The sequence below is a fragment of the Phoca vitulina genome, unplaced genomic scaffold (genome assembly GCF_004348235.1).
Source record: "Phoca vitulina isolate PV1807 unplaced genomic scaffold, GSC_HSeal_1.0 scaffold1, whole genome shotgun sequence".
In the NCBI taxonomy this organism is placed as follows: Eukaryota; Metazoa; Chordata; class Mammalia; order Carnivora; family Phocidae; genus Phoca; species Phoca vitulina.
The window spans coordinates 12550502-12573055 of record NW_022589704.1 but is presented as its reverse complement, the minus strand read 5'-3'; the positions used below and the strand labels follow the sequence as shown (position 1 = coordinate 12573055).

At 36.5% G+C, this 22554-nt stretch overlaps 1 pseudogene; it reads right to left on the bottom strand.

Annotated features, from left to right (window-relative positions):
* Positions 1-17706: 17706 nt before the first annotated feature.
* On the bottom strand, positions 17707-17790 carry LOC116638130 (annotated as a pseudogene).
* Positions 17791-22554: the final 4764 nt, after the last annotated feature.

Genomic DNA, 22554 nt, shown 5'->3' with positions numbered 1-22554 from the left:
AGAGGAAAACACAAGTAGTTCATAAACACAAGGCAAAATTTCAAACTCATAATTAAACATAAAATTTAAAGAATAAAATACTAACCCAGCCATCATACTGTCAGTGATGAATAAGAAGAATATCCTAGAGTGGGTAAAGGTGTATATTTTCCAATTTTCACTAAACGTGTGTTACATATAAGTTATTGCTTTAAAAATATTTTAAAATTATAGAACATATAATTGGTTATGAAATGTATGGGTTTTTATAGGAAATAGAAATAAGAAATTAACACCTTTGACATTAAAAAGTGGTGTTTTTTGGCATCGATGTAACCTATCTACCCATATCAAGACAAATAGCTGGTTGAACACAATAGCAAGAACTGTCTGTACATTTTCCAGTGAATATCAGTTGTGTATATAGCTACAGAGTAATGGCTATGAAGTGATTAACAATCATGCCTAGGAAATGATGCTGCTTAACATGTACTCAGGGAATATCATAGTGGTACAAAATTGAATTAAATTCCCCTATTTCTTTATATTTATTTCAGTGCCAGAATCTTCTTTTTTTTAATTTTATTTTGTTATGTTATGTTAATCACCATACATTACATCATTAGTTTTTGATGTAGTGTTCCATGATGCATTGTTTGTGTATAACACCCAGTGCTCCATTCAATATGTGCCCTCTTTAATACCCATCACCAGGCTAACCCATCCACCCACCCCTCTCCCCTCTAGAATCTTCTGATGACCATGGCTTTTCAATGCACTTTAAGATCCCCTTCAATATTCATCGTTTTCAGAAGATGTTTGCCTATAATCCGATATTTACTTTTCCAGATCAACCTTAGCATCATTTAATCATATTCTCGAAAAAAAGAAGACTTTTATAGGAATTGAATTAAATTTATATATTAATTCAAAGAAAATTGACATCCTCAGAAAACAACTGTCCATATCTCAGTTCTTATTTTTGTGCTTCCAAAAATTTTTGTACAATTTTATTCATAAAGATATCACATATTTCTTGCTATTCTTAGACACCTTAGTTTTGTTTCTATTATATTTTAACTGATTATTGTGAATTAAATAGCTCTGAGCTAACACCCTTCTTTCCACCCAACTGGTTATCTTGGATTATAGATATACAATCAAAAATTCAAATATTGACAATTTTGCCTTCTTTTTCTCATTATCACACCTCTTTTTTTGGTTGTTATCTTCTAATGGATAAGCAGGCTCTCAAAGGATAAGGCTAGATAGTGATGGTAATAGTGGCATTCATGTCTTGTTCTTTATTTTAATGAGAATTCACCCACTGTGATGCAAGTCACTGGTCTAGTTTTATTATTCCTATCCTACGAAGAAAATATACATGACCATTTCAAAACTTTTTTCAACAAGAATACTATGAAATTTTATCGGATATCTTTAGTATCTATTGAGTGAGTTGCATGTCTTTCTTTAACCTTTTAATATGATGAGCTATATAAGTAGATAAGCAGATTTCCTAATAATAAAACCCTTTTGCATTCTTGAATGAATTTTACATAATCAAGTTTTATGCTTTTTAATGTAATACTGTATTATAGCTGCTATGTATGTTGATCATAGAATATATGTTCTTTGCCTTGTCTCGTTTCTTTGGCACTGTTTCAATGCCCGGGACACTGCACAAAATTCTTACCTGGTTGTTTAATGATACTGGTAACGAAACTATTGAGACACAGAAAATTTACCCTGGTGAAACCCTAAATTAGCAGTAACATCTTGTTCTATCAGCAAGTTCCTATAAGTCTTGGTTCGTTCTTTTACTCTTTGCCCATACATTTCAGATGGAGTCTCCATGATACAAATTAATGACCTATTTAGGATAATGAGAGAACTCCTGGATCGAGATGTACTATTCAGTTTATACTGATATGTTCCTTCCAAATTATCCTGGTAGATGCCAGCAATAAATTTAAAGGGGAACACATTAGTGCCAGTACTCAATATTGGCATAGAAAAACATTTTTATAAACTACTCTGAACGATGAAGAAAAGAAAATTGGCTAACAACCAAGGCATTGTGTTCCAGAGCCAGGAATGTGATTCTGTAATATTTCCATTGTGGTTTTCACTTCTGAGTAATTTGTATAATTTGGAAAGCAGGCCATAAAACTCTGTGTGGGGATAGGTTATCCAAGGTAACGTCTTTGTCAAAGGAGAAACAATATTAGTAATCATAGACTCATAAGAGATGATGTGTTACCAGTCATTAAAGCTAATAAGGAAAACAGAAGATAGTTTCACATTTATGTACATGTGAATTACATGTATGTATATATGTATATATATGTGTATATTGTATATATATATGTATAATAATATGATAATATTATTCAGTGGGTACAAAGACACGTTATATACTTATGCTTAAAATGCCCAACTATTAATGTGATATAGGTGAAGAATAAAGAACAACTCAGCCTCATCTAAAAGCTTGTTTTAATAGAAGTGTTAACTATTTATATTCTGATACTGCTGTGGAAAAGCCTTACCTGCAAAAGAGAGAATGAGCAGAGTTTGAATGAAAGATGAGGTTTGAAATAAAGAAATTCACAATTGTATCAATCCAGGACTGTCATTTGTCACCCTAGCTTCTCAGGACCCAACAGTCTGTTATTGGATGCTAGGTGTTCTTATTTAAATATAAGCATGTGTCTTAGCAACTTTAGCTGAAGGTTGAGGTGAGGTTAAAATGTGGGTTGAAAACTGTAAACAAGTTGGGTGAAAATAAGCGAGGGCTTCTGTCAAAGCTGTTTTCAACAAAATTGTAAAGCAGGGCAGGTTTGTGTGTGGTCAGGGTTTCTCTCCTCCTTCTGTGCACTCCCACCCATTCACTGACATCACCACCTGCACTTTGGGTATTTAAATTCACCCCCCGAAGCTCTTGTTGCCTTATCAAAATCTTCTTTCACATTCTTCATTTGGAAGGTGAATGGGATTCCACGTTAATGATGTTACATCCTACACAAGCAAATCTAGGCCAAGCAACAGTTTAAGGTGGTATTAATCATGTTCACGCTCTGCAGCAACCTTAGTGCTACCTCTGCAAAGTAAATACATCATTTTCCTACAAAACAACAACAAAAAAATATGCTCTTGCATTTTAATAGAATTTAAAACTATAAATTAGAAAGTTATAACTCAAGGGGCTCCTGGGTGGCTCAGTCGGTTAAGTGACCAACTCTCGGTTCATTTGGTTCAGGTTGTGAGATGGAGCCTTGCATCAGGCTCCATGCTGGGCATGGAAACTGCTTAAAATACTCTCTCTCCCTCTCCGCCTTCCCCTCTGCCCAATCTCTCTCCCTCTGTCTCTCACTCACTTAAAAAAAAAAAAAATGTTGTAACTGAAGTGGAGGAAATAGAGGGTTAACCCAGCATGTAGACTTGGCTCTCAATAGGGAGGGGTGGAGAGTGTTTGGGGAAGGGAATCAGGAATCAGATTCTCCTAAGATCCTTCAAATCCCATCACATGTCGATGACTTTGCTAACCCATTTTCAAATAGTTGGATCTATAGGTTTGTTTATTTTCTTTTGTTTTCACAAGTGTGATAAAGATACAGGTCTCTCAAGAACAGAACAACAACCATAACTCAAGCTACACCTTCAAAATTGATAGGAATTTTCTCCATCTTGTGGGTAGAAGCACTGCAGCAAGTGGCTAACACTTCAACTATCCTGGAAACAAATGACCATTCAAGACTAGAGCGAGAAGTGCAATACATTTTTGTTGCTTTATTTCACAGAAAAGAGAAGCAAATATTTCATATCAGTTCTTTTTTTCATATTTTCATGAAGGAACAATTACATTTTTCTACCATCTTGACAATTTTACCACTCTTGGGAAAATTGAAAGACAACAAAAGGTGATGCCTTGAAATTATGTAATCAAGAGGTTCCAGCTCAAAAAGGAACAATACTCAACATTTTTCCCTCCTATAAAAGTAGAAGCGAATTTTCCTATGACTAGAGAGCATCAGAAATTATTAAATACAAAATGTGGAATGGGGAAGTGAGCTGTTGTGAAGAAATAGTGAACTCAAAGTGGTACGGAGGGGAGGGCATGCTAAGAGGTGTAGGCCACTTAAGTAGGGACAATGAGAATAGTTTGGAAAGGCTCCTTAAAGATTTTATTTATTTATTTGACAGAGAGAGACACAATGAGAGAGGGAACACAAACAGGGGGAGTGGGAGAGGGAGAGGCAGGCTTCCCGAGGAGCAGGGAGCCCCATGTGGGGCTCGATCCCAGGACCCTGGGATCATGACCTGAGCCGAAGGCAGACGCTTAATGACTGAGCCACACAGGTGCCCCTGGAAACGCTCTTTAAAACCAACTTTAGGAAAAGTTGGCCAGCCATCCAGCTGAATGATTAGAGGAAAAAATCAAGCTAACACTGAAAATGAAAATATTATAAAGTTTAGAAAATCAAATTAAGAATTCCAACTATTTCTAAATACACTTATTACCCAAATAATACATTATACATACACTGATATTTGGGGTCATACCACAAATAAATTTGATGTTTCATTTCAAATCACAGCATATGCATCTCCGTTCTCAGTCTATCTTCCAACTCCACTTTCTATTTTCATCTTTCTTCAATCATCCTGATATTTGTCTGCCTTGTCATTCCAAGTAAATGTATGCTGCAATCATCTCTGATTGGCTCAAGGATAATGAGAAGGGAGGAAGTCAATCCAGTTAAGGATCTCTGACTAATATGTCATTTTTATATCATTCTTCATTCGAGAGCTTTTAGGAAGAAGCACAATCCCCAGCATAATGCCAAATGGTTGATCTCTGTCCGTGGAATTCTTCAGGAATGAGATTTGGAAATTCAAGAATACAGCCACACTACTAGTGTTCCCCTGAGACCATAAAGAAAAAGCAATTTCATTTTGGGGTAAGGGAAACCAAAAATAAACTTCCTACATTCCTATTACTAAGTGTTAATTATTACGTTTGGAGGGATATGATTGTTATCACAGTAGTGAACTTGCAAGAGGAGAATGTGAGAAGAAACAGGAGCTGTTCTAAATAAGTAGGCAGAGGATGTTTATGTAGGATATTCTAGCCAAAGACAAATAGAAGTTTTTCAAAATGTTAAATATGTGCTCAAAACCATAAGAAGGCTGAGAAAGTATTTTCAAATGGAGATTGTCGGGGAGAAGAGTGCTGGGCAGAATGGGAGAATAGAGTTCTTTTTTTTTTTCATTTTTCTTTTGTTTATCTCATTTCATTTTGGGTTACATTTGAGATTTTCCCCCTATAATGCATGCGCAAGAGAAATTTTCCTCAAACAATCTGTTTGCTTTGCATATGATATTCTTAGAACTAAGTAGGTTCTTCGTGCTGTGTGGGAAGCTGTGTTTCAGAATGCAAGGATACTGAAAGGGTTCATCCCTTTGAGATAGAATTTATGATTCATCAAGGACAGGGTCCACTTTCCTCTTCATTTTCTCCTCCACGTTCTGAAATCAAACGAGGATTGCAGTAAGACTTTTTTTTTTCTTTCCTTAATTCAAATTCAGCTGACAGCATCAAAGAAAGGAATTTCTATATTTTGCCATCCAGCATAGTTAATCCAGTGGGTTTAGAAGACACACAGATTTGGAGAATCCAACCTCCACTTATCAGCTGTGTGACTTTGGACAAAGAACTTTACATCTCAGTGTGAGAGCATCTAATCTATAGAATAAGAAGAGTAATGATGCTTGTCTTCTGGAGCATTAAGTAAAATGACTTGTAGACAAGTGCTTGACACTGAATTGGCACACTCTAAGGGATCAATAAATGTGAGTTACCATTACTATTGTTATTATGATTATAATTATGGAACTTATGTGTGATTTTGATTATTAGAGTGAGAAATGAACAATATTTTCCCACATCCCATTTCCCTATTATATTATGGCTTAATTTTTTTCAAGGAACTCAGAATGTTGCATCAATAGAAATTTCTTATTTCTAAGTAGTTTTTATTTAATTCTGAAATATGAACTTTTTTTTGCAGAGGAATATAATTAAAGTTCTCTTTATAAGCATATTTTTTTGTTGTTATTCAGGGTTTAATAAAAATCTTCCTGGGGAGCCTGGGTGGCTCAGTGGTTAAGCGTCTGCCTTCGGCTCAGGTCATGATCCCAGAGTCCTGGGATCGAGCCCCGCATCGGGCTCCCTGTTCTGCGGGAAGCCTGCTTCTCCCTCTCCCACTCCCCCTGCTTGTGTTCCCTCTCTCACTGTCTCTCTCTTTCTCTGTCAAATAAAATCTTAAAAAAAAAAAAAAATCTTCCTGGTGTTATAAATCTCACCTTGGAGTTTCAAGTTCCAATTTACAAAAACCGATCAAAAAGCAATTATCATAAAAAGCCAATCAACAATATGAAGTAATGTTAATCATCTTTTACCCAGTTATAAGTGGGTGATAGATGATTTAATCTAAAAAAGTCTTATATTTCTTTTTATCATTCTGTTATTAGAGAGAGCAGTGACAACCAAATTTAGAGTGTCAGTTCTGTATAACCATTACCTTTAAAAAAATTTAAAAAAATTGTTAAGATCTAAAGCCTGTTCAGGACATCAATAAACGTATGCAGACATTTGTACATATATATTTTATATTATATATTAAATATTTTATATATTTTTTCTAATACATAAAATAATTTAAAAAGTATATATTTCTTCATGCCTCCTTTACAGTAACAGCTATGGCTCAGTTATTTTTAATATACCATCTCTGGATTGCTATAATCTTTCCAAATTTTTTATCTCCAGGATTTTCATTAAGAGATTCAAAACATTTGAGATGTGAATATCAATTTTTTTTTCTTGTCTAGGACATAGAAGAAACACACTAAATGTTCACTAAAGGAATAAATAAGTGACTGAGTGATGAGCAAATGAATGAATGAATACTCTCTTTGAGTGCTCAAAGTCTGTTTACGTCTCAAAATTTTTGACTTCCTGCCTCTTGCCCACAGTGGCCCCAGAGACATAAACTTTCACACTCAAGAAGAAACAAATGAAGTAATTTTTGAATTTTTTACTTAATTTTTATTTTTTACAATCTACTCAGTTCAGCAATGCCAGTGCTCATCAGAAGACAGCCATTCTCTGAGACCACATTTGCCATCTGTAATAGCACCCCCACCTCTTGCTTTCTTCAGGCTGGGCTGTTACCTTGCTTTGCTTCATCTCCCTCAAGGGGGTGCTATCTGGTTCAGCCCTCTGCTTTATCGTTCTACAACACCTAGTTTTCTCATTCCTTAATCCATCTTGAATGACTCAAAAAGTCTATATATGCAAACCCAAAGTCACATATCAGGGAGGTATGTGACTTCATTATTCAGAAGTAAGTAGATGTTAATTCAATTTACCATAACATGATGGCAGTATGTATGGAGGTGCGGGATGGATTAAAATGCAGTCAACATTTTTCAGTATACTTTTCATCATTTTTTTAAAAGATGTATTTATTTATTTTAGAGAGAGAGTATGGGGGCCGGGGGTAAGGGGAGAGGGAAAGAGAGTCTTAAGCAGACTCTGCACTGAATGTGGAGCCTGGTTTGGGGCTCAATCTCATGGCCCTGAGATCATGACCTGAGCCAAACCAAGAGTTGGACAACTAACTGACTGTGTCACCCAGTCACCTCTACTTTTCATCATTTAAATATCATATGTTCAATTTTCTCCACTTAAATACAGATTCAAACCCTTACCTAGCTGCTATTGTTATCTACATTTTATTTTCTCATTTAAATAAAGGGTAGGATCCTAAGACTGATATTCCTTTTTATAATAATTGAAAGAGCTAGGTCTTGGTTTTTCATCCTTGGTGCCTTCTAGAATTCCCTGACACAAAGGAAAAAATAACCAAGTGTAACATGAAGTCTATTTTATTGATAGTTACTGCACATTCAATACGTCTCCTCATGCAGGACTTCTCTGGAAAGCACTGCTATATCAAGGGACTCAGGCTGAATTTCAAAGCACTGTTTTATTCACCCTTTATATGAATCCAGGATAACTGGCCTGTGGGTGAGGTTCTTAATCCATTTACACAGCTAGTCACTGGCCCAAGCCGCACCCTAAGGGAGGGAAGGAGACAAGGGCACCTCTGCTTGGATGCTAGAAGCAATGAGCGAGTTGCCTGGCATAACTCTTGATATTTACAGCATGGTAATTCTACCAAAAACTTGGGGTTTTGTCAATAAAAGTTTCTCCCTGGGCAAAATGGCCACATGGGATAGAAGAATCCTTCCCACCCGGCTCACGATTATTAAGTGCATACTAAGTGCCAATGCCAAGCTCCCGCCTAATCAATTTACGTGCATTATTTCATTTAATCCTCATAAGAACCCTAAGAGATAAATACTCTATTACGACCTTTTAACAGATACAGAAGTTGGGGCTCAGGAAGTTAAACAACATGACTAAGATCTCATGGTTCATAATGATCAGAACTAGAATTTTCATCCAAGTCTGGCTGACTGTGTCTGCTATTTCTAAATGTTATGATGCATGCTCTCTTTGGCCAATGGTTGTCAAGAGACTATGTCACATGTAAATTCATTTTGAAAATTTCTACATGGAGCATGCTTAAGATTCTTTCTGCCCCTCCACCCCTCTCTAAAAAAAAAAAAAAATAATAATAATAATAATAATAAAAGAGGGATAACAATAGTAAAGCTCCCCGCAGAGAATTATTGTGAAGATTAAATGATATACATGAAGTGTAAGCCGTAGGTACAAGTTAGCAAACCCTTCCCTGTTGGAGCAATTCTGTCCATGTTATGATGTCATTGGTCCTCAGCCATTCATGCAAACTTCCCAAGAGTCAATAACATAAAAAATTGTGGGTTTTTTTTTTCTTTGAATTTTAGGGTTTTTTTTTAATTTTAAGTTTTAAACTGTATCTCCGCCTCTAAGAAAATTATATTTTAATAGCCTTACTAGCCTTACATAACTTAATGTATACTCTTCTACTCTGGCAAATGAAATCAACACAATTATCTGATAAAAGCTATTTTTTAAACTATTTCTTCCATAGACTCACAGAAATTGCCAGGCATTTTAACACTTGTCCCAGAGTGTGTAATTCTTCATGCTGTCATCAGTGCTAGGAAGGTATCCTGCATTAAATCTTTATCTGCGCTGAGAGGTCTGATATAATAACATACATCTCTTAGTTAATAACTCTGTTAAGTGGTGTGTGGCAAAAGTCAAAGGGTCCTTATTGGGTTTCTTTACAAATAATGGGGTTCAGGAAGCAGATATAACTAATCGCCCAGGTCTTACTCCCAACTTTGTGATGAAAAAGTTTCTGTTTTCACGAAAAATCTAGATGTTAATGAGTTCATCTCAAACATCCCCAGAATCAAATCTTAGAAACAAATAAATGCAATGCTAACCCAATAAGAGCTTATTAACAAAGGGCCTGAAAAAATGTGCCTGAAATCATTTGATGAGCCCAATAAGGAGAAAAAAATCAGCAAATGGATTCTTTCCCTTTAAAAACAAAAACAAAAGGGCGCCTGGGTGGCTCAGTTGGTTAAGCGACTGCCTTCGGCTCAGGTCATGATCCTGGAGTCCCGGGATCGAGTCCCGCATCGGGCTCCCTGCTCTGCAGGGAGTCTGCTCCTCCCTCTGACCCTCCCTCCTCTCATGTGCTCTCTCTCTCAAATAAATAAATAAAATCTTTAAAAAAAAATAAAATAAAATAAAAACAAAAACAAAAAACACTCAAGTCAAGAATTCTTGCTTAAACAAAGTGAAATTATGTCCTAGAAAAGTAGAAGCTATTTGTAACTAGAACATCACAACTGCAAAAGGTTTATGAATATGTATTTTAATAATAAGGGGGTGAACCTGAATCTGCAAGTTAATGGATAATTCAGAACAGAGTACTGATTTTGAAAGATAGCCTAAAAATGTAGATATGTTCTTTAGTAAATTTTAATCAACTGGGCATATCTTTTTAGTTAAAACTGTTTTTCTCTCAGCCCATCCCCCACTGAAAACCAAACCAACCAAGAGCACAACCACATACACACAAAGGAACCCAGACTCCCAACTGCTATTCAAGTGAGCCTGGCTCTCTACTCCCTCAGAAACAAACTTTATTGTCAGACTATTGTGACCTTCTCTAAAGGCATGTAATTTCAAGAGTACTCTCATTAAATAATTTTTCATAAACAAAAACCACTTAGGGCGCCTGGGTGGCTCAGTTGGTTAAGCGACTGCCTTCGGCTCAGGTCATGATCCTGGAGTCCCGGGATCGAGTCCCGCATCGGGCTCCCTGCTCGGCAGGGAGTCTGCTTCTCCCTCTGACCCTCCCCCCTCTCATGTGCTCTCTCTGTCTCATTCTCTCTCTCTCAAATAAATAAATAAAATCTTTAAAAAAAAAAAAAAAAAAAAACCACTTAAATCAACCCACAAAATAGTTCAGTCACATAAAATATTTTGCAAAGAAATTCATACTACACTTCCGTTTGTTGATCCTTTTACTTCCTCATCGAGCTTTGAGAGCATTGCTAAATAAAGCATCGTTTCCACAAATGAACATTTTGTGTTGGGACACGACTTCAGCAGCACATAGTTCTTTTCATTGAAATGATTGGTTTCACTAGTGGACCTTTTCCAGATGCAGGCATTTGTTTTCATCACTGTGGCTGAAACAAGTATTTTGTTGGTCATTACCAACTAGCCTTGCCACATATACATGATACGAGAATATATTTGGTCATATTTTCTAATGGGAAAGCAGGGCACCCTCGGCATGTTTGCATAAAGTCAGTGATCCTTTAAGGTGATACAGAAGATTCTATATCATTGTTTTAAATATCAGCTTCCAATTAGGCCAGCTACTTCTCCGTCAGCCCTTCTGCAAGGGTTTGCCTATATTTTGTCAGAGTTTGAAAATTGTCCCAGTGATACCAGCTTGTTCTACTAATAAGGAGATCTAGCTCAAGAGGAGGATTGGCTTCATCTGTGTGTTAGAACTGTAGGATGGGCTAGGATCAGTGACTCAGAAAGCAGATAACAAAGGAACTAATGAAAAATCCATTTTTGATGAGAGACACGAGCAGTAACCTTATCTAGATCATCTTTAACCTCCAATTAGAAGTTAAAGTGCACTTAGCATTTAAGTTTCTAGATTCCTGAGGGCATCACAAATTTTGATTATATTATATTATGATGTAATCTGAGTACAGGTTTTTTTGCCTTGTACCTAAATTGTGCTTCTGACATGACTGGGCATACCTGGTGAGTTAGCAGGGCCAATCTCCAAGAAATCTGTGAAAGATCTAAGACTTGCTGGGAGGCCTCTTACACTTAGGTAAGAAAGAACCACCCAGGATGAACATGAACTAGTGAGGAGACCCTTGGTAGTGAGAGAAGGATCTATCTCAATACATCATGGTGTCTGGCACTCAAATTTTCCTTCTACCTCAGCTCTACCTAGATTTATGGTAAGCAGAAGTATCACACATGAAAGTTAAAATAGCTCCCTACAGGCCCCTGCTTGATCTAGCCTCACCTCACTTTCTAATCTTATGTTACCTCCCCCACCTCCCACCCCCACTCCCATTCTTTAGTATCTAACCAAATCCTATCTTCAATGCACCAAACTCCTTCAGGTAATGGTAACTTTATGCTTATTGTTGACATCACTGAAACTTCTTTCCCTCAGGCTTGCCCCAACTCCTTTCCTCACAGCTAAGCACAATCCCTAGGGATTCTAAGAAACCTCTTAATGTTGAGGAAGAATGATGTTCAAGAAGACAGTGAGATTCTTGAGTCAAAGGAAAGTTCCAATAAAACTTGAGTACTCTGTGACTCTGACCTCATCTGTTCTCCCAAATAGGCAAGGTCTGGCAAACTGGGGTTGTGTTTTTAAAACTGGGGTTGTATTTTTTTAAAAGATTTCCGATGGGGGTGCCTGGGTGGCTCAGTCAGTTGAGGGCCGCACTCTTGGTTTCAGCTCAGGTCCTAATCTCACAGTTGTGGGATCAAGCCTCACGTTGGGCTCTGTGTTCAGTGTGGAGTCTGCTTGCACTCTCTCTCTCTCTCTCAAATAAAAAATAAATAAAAACAATCTTTTTTAAAAATTTATAAAATAAAATAAAAAGATTTCTGATGTAGGACACACACACTCTCTCTCTCTCTCTTCCTTTTCTTCCTCACTCTCTTATTATCAGAAAGCTGTGTATTACACTTAGGACTAAAACACTTCTCACCTAAGTTCTAATTCCCAAGCTGGTTCCTTTAATAAATGATGATAAAGCACTATTGCATTTTTTGCAGATTTAAGGATGGACATTAGAAATTATGTGGGCCAAGCTAGGAAAACTGAGGGCCCAGGAGGTCAAGTTACTTGCTCAGAGTTGCATATTTAGCTGCTGAAACTCAGGTTGACATTCAAAGTTTAGTTCATTTGCACTTTTAGCTTTCAGTTTAAAAAAAGAAGGGTGAAGTGCCACATTATGGAATTAAGTGAGTTGACCTATAATTAAAAATCAAAGTCATGTCACCCAGACCTATCTACTCTGCTTAACATTCATGACTATCACAAGTGTATCTCATAAATTACAATTATTTCTTTGGCCCCAGAAATCAATTTTGTAGATAGATGCACCATTTATATACAGAATCCCACTTTTACATTTATCTTAGGACTAGCTGGGAAGGACAGGTTTGAATATAGCTAAAGGGCATACATTGAGGAAAATGAATTACATATAATATTACATATCTTACTGTAATATCAACAATAATCTTTCATTTTTCAAGCATATTGCATATAAAGTAGGCATTATGAACTCCTTGCACTACAAGCAAACAACCGAAGCTTATCATATGGCAAATGATGAATGCTCCCACCTCCAAGTTACCTTGGGCCTAGTCAGGATGCATCTGAAAGATGTGTTAAATATCTATCAATGCCTTCTGAATCATTGCTATAAAAAGAAGATAATAATGAAGGCCCCAAGCTTGTCTTTCTTCAGGGTTCGATTCACAGGAAAAAAATAATTAGCAAAATTTCTGAGAAATTAGGTAACTTTTTACACTTTGAAACTAATTCATTCATTTATTCATTCAGAAAAAAAATCTGTAAAAAAAAAATCTATAATATATCATATGCACATCTATTCTGGAAATAGATCCAGAATAAAGTCCTGTCTTTTTAAGGAGTTTAGATTATTTTGGAGAAGTTAGAGAAATAAATTTAAAATATTGGATGTCAATATGGGTTGCGGAGCCTGGAAACAACTAAAGGGAACTAGTAAAGAGGACTAGTTTATGGGCAAACAGGGAAGGAAGGAGCATGGCTCTGAGTATCTCTGCTAATAATCTACACAAGAAGGTGACGTGAGTCAGGGAAGTCCTTTTTAATGAGATGCCATTTCTGTAGAGAAGTGAAGGAAATGAGCATGAGCCATGCAGATGTCTACAGGGAGAAAGTTCTAGGCAAAGGGAATGGCATGAGTGATGACATGAACAGGAGCTCACTTGGCTTTGGCATTCAAAAATTGGCAAGTGGTAAGTGTGGCTGAAGAATAATAATGAATGTATGTGCATGTGAAGGAAAAGAAATTTTTAAAGAAAAAGAAGGAAAATAGATTATTTAGGGTTTTGTAAGCTGTGGTAAAAATGCATTACCACTGTGTAGTAAAAAGTAAGATTTGCCAATACTGGTCTGGGTTGTTTGGAGAAATGGAACCAAGAAAATATATAATATTGTTTTAGGGATATAACATAATATATATAATATGTATTATATATAATATATATGAAGGAATTTATTATAGAAATAGGCTCATGTGATTATGGCGACCAAGAAGTCCCATGATCTGCTGTCTCTGAGCTGGAGAACCTGGAGACCCCGTGGAATAATTCAGGTGAGTCTGAGGGTCCAAGAACCAGGAGCATACATAGGAGAAGAAGGATGTCCCAGTTCAAACAAAGACAGCAAATTCATCCTTTCTCGGTCCTTTTACTCTACTCAGGCCCATCATCATCAGATGACACCCATTTGCCTTAGGGAGGATGATCTTTCACCGTTCAAGTCAAATGTTAATCTCTTCTGGAAACACCCTCACAGACATACTCAGAAATAATGTTTTACCAGTTCTCTGGACATCCTTTAGCCCAGCCATGTTACACATAGAATTAACTGTCACACTTGCCAAAGTGGTATAATTTCTAGAAAAATACAAATTTAATATATGGGACTTCACAGAGCAACAGCATCATTACATATCACTTTCTGAAAACATTATAATCAGCAACTGCTATTTAATAATTTAATGTTATGGAAATATATTCTTGAATCAAATTCCCTCACTCTAAATCACTGTCTGTTTGGCTTTAATCATTTATTTAAACTCTCTATACCTCAATCTGGTAAAATACAAAACACAGTAACAATGTACAGCTAACACTGTGGATGAGACAAGACAGTCCGTTATCATTACATTTAGTCAAAAGTGTACTGGGGTCCTAGACAGTTCAAAAAGGAAATTTAAAAAAATAGAAGTTATCAGAATCAGAAAGGGAGAAATTTAGGGGTCATTATTTTCATTTGGCATAATTGAGAAAAAGAAAATTCAGTAAATGTAATTAATAATAAAATGGAGAAAATTACAGGGTGAAAGATCATATACAATTTCTAAATAGTAACAAAATTATTAAAAATTCATAAAAAGTTACTATTTCCAATAGCATCAAAAACACCAAATACCTAAGAATAAATCCAACTAGCAACATGCATACAACTTCTGGACTAAAAAATAAAAAAACTGTATTAAAAGAATGAGAAGACTTAAAAAAATAGAGGAATACACCATGTTCATAGATTGGAAGTCTCAATACTGACAAATTGTTGATTCTCAACAGATTATTGTCTACATTCAATGCACCCCAAACAAAGCCATAAGAATTTTTGTGGCAATTGGCAAATGAAATCTGAAATATATGTATGGAAAGGCAAAGGACAAAATAATGAAGACAAAAATTTTAGAGGATTTGAACTCCCAGACATCATGACATCATGACTTCCTATTAAAGTAAGAAAAAACTCTATTCTATTCCATTCTATGTACAGTTACCTGTTTGTTCACCAAAGTGACAGAGCAATGCAATGGAGGAAAGGATGATCTTTCTAATATATGGTGCTGAATCAAATGGGAATCAATATGGGGAAAGTACGCATTTCGGTGCTTATCTTAAACCACATATAAAATTCCATTCCAGATAGATTGTAGATCTAAATTGAATAATAAACAATAAATCTTCCGTAAAATAAAATAGAAAAAATATCTTCATGATTTTGAGATGATATTTAGAAGGCAAAGTAAAGCCATGGTCATATTTCTTACACTCTGAAGCCAGCACAGGGCACAGGCACTGGGACAGGTTATATATATTGTCATTTATCTGCCAGCTCACCTAGTTAGCATGGGGCAGCAGTCGACATTCAGCTCCTTCTGCTCCCACAAGACCTCCTCCATTAGCTTCTTATAGGCATTTGCCAAGTACATGAGCAGCTCCATAGCAAATACAGTAGAAAAGTTCAGATGAAAACTTGTAGAAGAACTTCCTCTATTTACCAAAATAATAAACCAAAACAAATAACATATTCCTGGAGGGATTTCAGAGATAGTTTCTATCAACAAGGTTTTGAAAGATATAGAGTGATGATCCTACCACATTTTCCTTCAACTTCCCTATTTGGCCTGAGCAGAAGACAGATGGGACTTAGAAGATGGTAGTGTGTTGAAAACTTAATCAGGTGGGGAAATCTAATTGCAGCTGCTGGTCCAGATGCAGCATCATTACTGGAACAAATCAACATAGTCCTGGCATCTGACAAATGTCTCTCCCTCCCTCTCTCTCCCCCAGCCCTCCTCCCTCCTATCTATCAGTAAAGATTATCAGAAATAATTTACTTTCCTCTGGCAGGGCCAGTAATACAAAATCATATTAAATGTACAGCCCTATGCCATAATATTGTCTATAGGGACTTATATTATGGCCTCTTCATTCCACAAGGCATCATTACATTGATAAGCTATTACATTTATGCGATCATGCTGATTGGGCCAGATGAGCAGGAAGCAGCAGCTACTCTAGACATTTTGGTGGAACACATGCATGAGAGAGGAGAGGGAAAGAAATCCCACAAAAATTTAGAGACCTGTCACCTCAGTGGAATTTTTAGGGACAAAGTGGTCTGAGGCATATTGAAATACTCTTTTTAAAATAAAAGGCTAACTGCTGCATCTGCTTCTTTCTATTGTTTAAAAAAAAAAAACAGAAATGTTTAGTGTGCCACTTTTGAATTTGCAGAACTATAAACCTCATTTGGGCATGCTATTCTGACCAATTTATTGAGTAGCTTGATAATCTGGTAGATCTGAATAGGGCCCAAAGAAAAAATAATTCTTCAGTTTCCCTACCACTTGGGTATGACCTTGCATGGTCTGATGAGGCTTGACACATCTGTGGTAGATTGGGATACTTTACAGAGTCTTTGGCAAGACTCTATAATTAGATCGCATAGTAAACATTTAAAATTTTGGATCCAAACCGTGTCATCCTCTGTACACTACTATTATCATTTTGAGAAACAGCTTCAGGCTTACTACCGGGGTCAAGCAACAAATGAATGCTTGATCATAGACCACCAGATTATCATAAGACCTTAGCTGCTCATTATGAAGTAGGTGTCATCTGACCCTCAAACCATAAATTTGGGCAGCACAACAATACTTCATTGTCAAATGGTAGTGGTATGTACAAGATTGAGCTCAACTGAGCAATTCGCTCATATGCCCACAGACCATATTCACATTGCATCGACTCCCCCTTCTCAACCTTCCCTCATAACAATATGGAGATTTCCCTACAACCAGTGGACTAAGAAAACAATGGCCTCTTTTAGAGATGGGATCATTTATACAGGTTTACTCTGGAGTGGCCTGGAGAATAGTGATGAAGGAAAATCCTCCAGTAGACCAAGCTTTGAGCTATGTACCTGGTTGTTTGCTTTGCCTGGAAGGAAAAAGAAATGACCAGTGGTATGAATCTATACTACTTAATGGAGAGTGAGTAATGATTAGATGAATGGTGGAGAACTTGAAAAGGATATAATTGCAATATTAGTTCTGTTAATGGGCATGCATGGATTGTGAAGATAGTTGTTCTTCATGTGAACACTTAAAAAGAGTAACCTCAAACAGGTGGATTTTTTTGAATTATTTTTTTTTCCGTTTTCTTTTTTTTTAACTTCAATTAGCCAAGGTTTAGTACATCATTAATTTTTGATATAATGTTCAATGATTCATTAGTTGAATATAACACCCAGTGCTCATCATATCATGTGCCCTCTTTAATTCCCATCACCCAGTTACCCCATCCTCTCACCTACCTCCCTTTCTGCAACCCTCAGTTTGTTTCCTGGAATCAAGAGCCTCATGTGGTTTGTCTCCCTCTCTGATTTCTTCCCATTCAGTTTTCCCTGCCTTCCTCTATTGTCCTCTACACTATTCCTTATGTTCCACATATTAGTGAAACCGTATGGTAATTGTGTTTCTCTGATTGACTTATTTCACTTAACATAATACCCTCCAGTTCCATCCATGTCAATATAAATGGTAGATATTAAAAATATGGAACGCTTCATGAATTTGTCTGTCATCTTCTCTGTATCGTTCCAATTTTAGTATATGTGCTGCCAAAGCAAGCACAAATAGGAGGATTTTAATGATCATCTAGACAATATGACCCATTCTATGGAGGTCAGTCAGATTTCTGCAGACGCTGCTGTCCAGTAGATCCATGTCCAATAGATCCTTGAACAAAATAGCTATGATTTCAGGGGTAAACTTTACACATAGGCTCAAACACATAAGTTACCACCACTGACACAATTTTGGCTAAGACACTGCTGAATGCCCAAAATGCCACCAGTAGAACAAATGCTGAATCCCCAGTATTGCACCATCCCCCCCATTTCCCAAGGACATGAGTCAGTAAACTGGTACAGGTTGATTACATTGGACCATTCTACAGTGGAAAGAGCAGTACTATTCTCACTAGAATAGACACTCTGATTATGGATTGTCCTTTTTTGCCCGTAAGTCTTCTGCCAAAAATCTTCATTGAAAGATTTATTGAAAACCTTATTCAACATCATTGTATTCGACACAGCTTTGCTCTGATCAGGGACACAGTCTCTTACCATCTCTCCCATCATCCTGAAGGAGCTTTACTAATAGCACGGTGGAATGGCTTTTTAAAGACTCAATTATGGATTAAATTGGTGCGAACATCTGAAATCGGGTCCTCCAGGATGCCATGTATGTTGTAAATCAGCAACCTCTATGTAGTACTGCTTTTTCTAGTCAAAATTCATTGGTCCAAGAATCAATGCATGGAAAGGGAGACTCTTCTCACCATTAGCTTTTGTATTCCTCTAGTGAAATTTTTTGCTTCTGTCAACAAAATTTTGGATTCTGCTGATCTCTAGACTATCTAGTGCAGTTCTATATCTGTGTAGTCCAATATGTAGACACGAGCCACATTGAAATCTTGAAATATGGCTACTGCAACTGCAGTAATAAATTTTAAAATGTATTTAATTTAAATTAATTTATTTTTTTTATTTTAAAGTAATTTAAATTTAATGTAAACATTCCCATGTGACCAGTGACTATAATATAGGGCTAATGTATATCACAAGGTCTAGAGCTCCCAAAAGGTGTATACTTACACCAGGGGGCATAGTAATGGTTCCATTAAACTGGAAAGTTAAAATTGATAGCTGGGCACTTTAAGCTTCCATGGCAGTGATTCAATAGTTGCTCTACTATCTGTAGTAATCGATCCTAATTATCAACAGGAAATTGTATTATTACTAAACAATGGGGGTCTGGAATGCAGAATATCATCTGAGTGCCTCTTAACACACCTATGTCCTGTCATTAAAATCAGTGGATAATATAGACATTCTAACAATAGTTGTTCTTCCAGTCCATGAGTGAGGAATGTTTTTCCATTTTTTTGTGTCATCTTCAATTTCTTTCATCAGTGCTTTATAGTTTTCAGAGTACAGATTTTTACCTCTTTGGTTAGATTTATTCCTTGGTATCTTATGGGTTTGGGCGCAGTTGTAAATGGGATTGATTCCTTGATTTCCCTTTCTGCTGCTTCAACATTGGTGTATAGAAATACAATAGATTTCTATACATTGATTTTGTATCCTGCAACTTGACTGAATTGTGTACCAGTTCTAGCAATTTTTTGGTGGAGTCTTTTTTTTTTTTTTTTGAGAGAGAGATAGATAGAAAGCATGAGTGGGATGGGGGTAGGTGCAGAGGGACAGGGAGAGAAAGAATGTCAAGCAGGCTCTGCACTCAGTTTGGAGCCTGATGCGGGGATTGATCTCACTACCCTGAGGCCATGACCTGAGCTGAAATTAAGAGTCAGATGCTTAACCCACTGAGCCACCCAGGCACCCCATTTTGAGTTTCTGTATAAAGTATCATGTCATCTGCAAATAGTGAAAGTTTGACTTCTTCCTTGCCAATTTGGATGTGTTCTATTTCTTTGTATTATCTGATTGCTGTGGCTAGGACTTCTGGTACTATGTTAAATAACAGTGTTGAGAGTGGACATCTCTGTCTTATTCCTGACCATAGATGAAAAGCTCTTTTTCCCCATCGTGGATGATATTAGCTTAGCTTCTGCACATCAAAGGAAACAATCAACAAAACTAAAAGACAACCTACGGAATGGGAGAAGATATTTGCAAGTGACATATCTGATAAGGGTTAGTATCCAAAATTTATAAAAAACATATCAAATTCAACACCCCAAAAACAAATAATCCATTAAGAAATGGACAGAAGATGTGAATACACATTTTTCCAGAGAGGATATACAGATGGCCAAGATATATGAAAATATATTCAACCTCATTCATCATCAGGGAAATACAAATCAAAACTACAATGAGATATCACCTCACACTAGTCAGAATGGCTAAAATTAACAACACAGGAAACAAGTTATTTGTAAGGATGCAGAAGAAGGGGAACCCTCTTGCACTACTGGTGGGAGTGTAAACTCATGCAGCCACTCTTGAGAAGAGTATAGAGGTTCCTCAAAAATTTTAAAATAGAGCTACCCTACAATCCAGCAATTGCACTACTAGATATTTACCCAAAGGATACAGAAATACCAGTTTGAAGGGATATATGCACCCTGATGCTTATAGCATTATCAACAAAAGCCAAATTATGGAAATAGCCCAAATGCCCAGCGACTGAGGAACGGATAAAGAAGATGTGGTATACACACACAGATACACACACACACACACACACACACACAGGAATATTAGTCAGCCATAAAGCAAGAATGAAATCTTGCCATTTGCAACAATCAGATAAAGCTAGTAAGTATTATGCTACATCAGTCAGAGAAAGACAAATACCAAATGATTTCACTCATATGTGGACTTTAAGAAACAAAATAAATGAACACAGAGGGGAGAAGAAGAGAGAGGAAAACCAAGACACAGACTCTTAACTGTAGAGAACAAACTAATGGTTACCAGAGGGGAAGGGAGCTGGGGGATGGTGATGGTGATAAAGAAGCACACTTGTGATGAGCACCGGGTGACGTATGGAAGTGATGAATCACTAAATTGTATACCTGAAGCTAAATTTACACTGTATGTTAACTAACTGGAATTTAAATAAAACCTTGGAAAGGAAAAAAATCAGTGGGAAATTATAACCCAATAAAGGCAAGACTGTAAATAGCCCAGATCCTTTAGGAATAAAAGTTTAAGTCACCACAGCAAGTAGGGAACTATGACCAGCTGAGTGCTCACTAAGGGTAAAATTAAGTATGAGGCTGAAAGATATGAGCTGCAATGATGTGGCTAGTTGTGGAAATGAAGTCTATGAAAGTTATGAATATTCCTTCTTCATTTTGATGTGACTCTATTTGTATAAATATTAATCAACTTTTTTTTTCTCTTGCATTTCTCAACCACCTCCCATAAGATATATTCACAGACATTGAACTTATATCTGAGGATTTAAGTTCAGAATTTCAAGATAAGCATGTAATTCAACTAGAAGAGTAAATAACACAACCTAAAAAAATAAATTAAAGGATTTTATGTTGTTTGAGGAGATGGATAGCACATTTTGAGTTGCATTAAGATAGTTGAATTCCATTAGGTAGGAAGATTATTTTTCTTTCTTTTTTTAAAAGAAGTTAAGGGTAGTTAAAAAAAAAAGTTAAGTATAGTTAGAAAAGGTATGTATGGATGTCAAGATGACAAGGGTGGCTTTGTCCTTTGTTGACTAAACTAAGCTGAAACTAGGTTTTATAGAAGTTCTTTTCTCATAGGATTCTTGGTTAACATTACCAGAAAAGACATTACAAGTGATATTAGAAGACAGGAGTAAATCAGGAGTCATAGCCTTTTTGCTCTGAGGGTCATTGCAGGAAGTCAGGCATGGTGGCAGTTATTATGTGTTGTCACTGATCTCCAGCTCACTCACAGTTTGTCAGCTCTGGGTGATCTCTTCCTTCAGCCTCTCCAAGGTCTGGGCCAAATATGTGTGCACCTCCATGGCAAACAATGCTAGCTATTCCTATAGATGATCCACATCATCAAGATTGGAGATGGTCAGTGACAAAAAACAGGTTTTGCCTTTTCCTAACAAGTTAGAGATTTTCTCAAGGGTTCCAACATTTCCTCAAGGGTTCTAGTTCTTCCTTGTGAATTCCAGTTTGTTATTATTCTCTTCTGAATTCAACTTTTTTCCCAGCTGCTGATCTGGCTGACTTTGAGTGATTTGGAGCTCAACTCTATACATGACAGCATCCTCAATAGACTGCTTCTCCAGCTTCAACTAATGAGTAAAGTCTAACTACTATAATAAATTTCTTATTCTGTATCACTCATAATAGTTTGGTTTCTCTGACAAAGTATCAACTGATAGAAAATTATTTATCAATATCTACTAAAGCTGAACATATGCATGCCTTGTGAATCAGGAAGTCCAGTCCTAACTGTCCACCCACAGAAACAAGTACCTATGTGCAAAAATATACATGAATAAAGTGCCTATAGTTCTTATTCATCAGAGTCAAAAGCTGGAAATAATCAAATGTCTATCAACAGTAGAAGGGATAAACCCATCATGGTATAGTCACACATTAGAGTAACATACATCAATGAAAAGGAAAAAACTTCTGCTTCATACAATACCATGGATGAATCTCAAGATATATCATTGAGAAAAAAGTAAGCCCAACATAAAAGAAAGCATATTCACAAGAAATTCCCTAATCAAATGTGATAGAACTCAAGAAAATAGCTGCTGTTAGGAGGAGGTATTAACTGGAGTTGGTACAAGGGCATTTTCTGGTCACTGGTAATGTTATATCTGGTGTATTCACATCATAAAAATTTATTAAATTGTAAA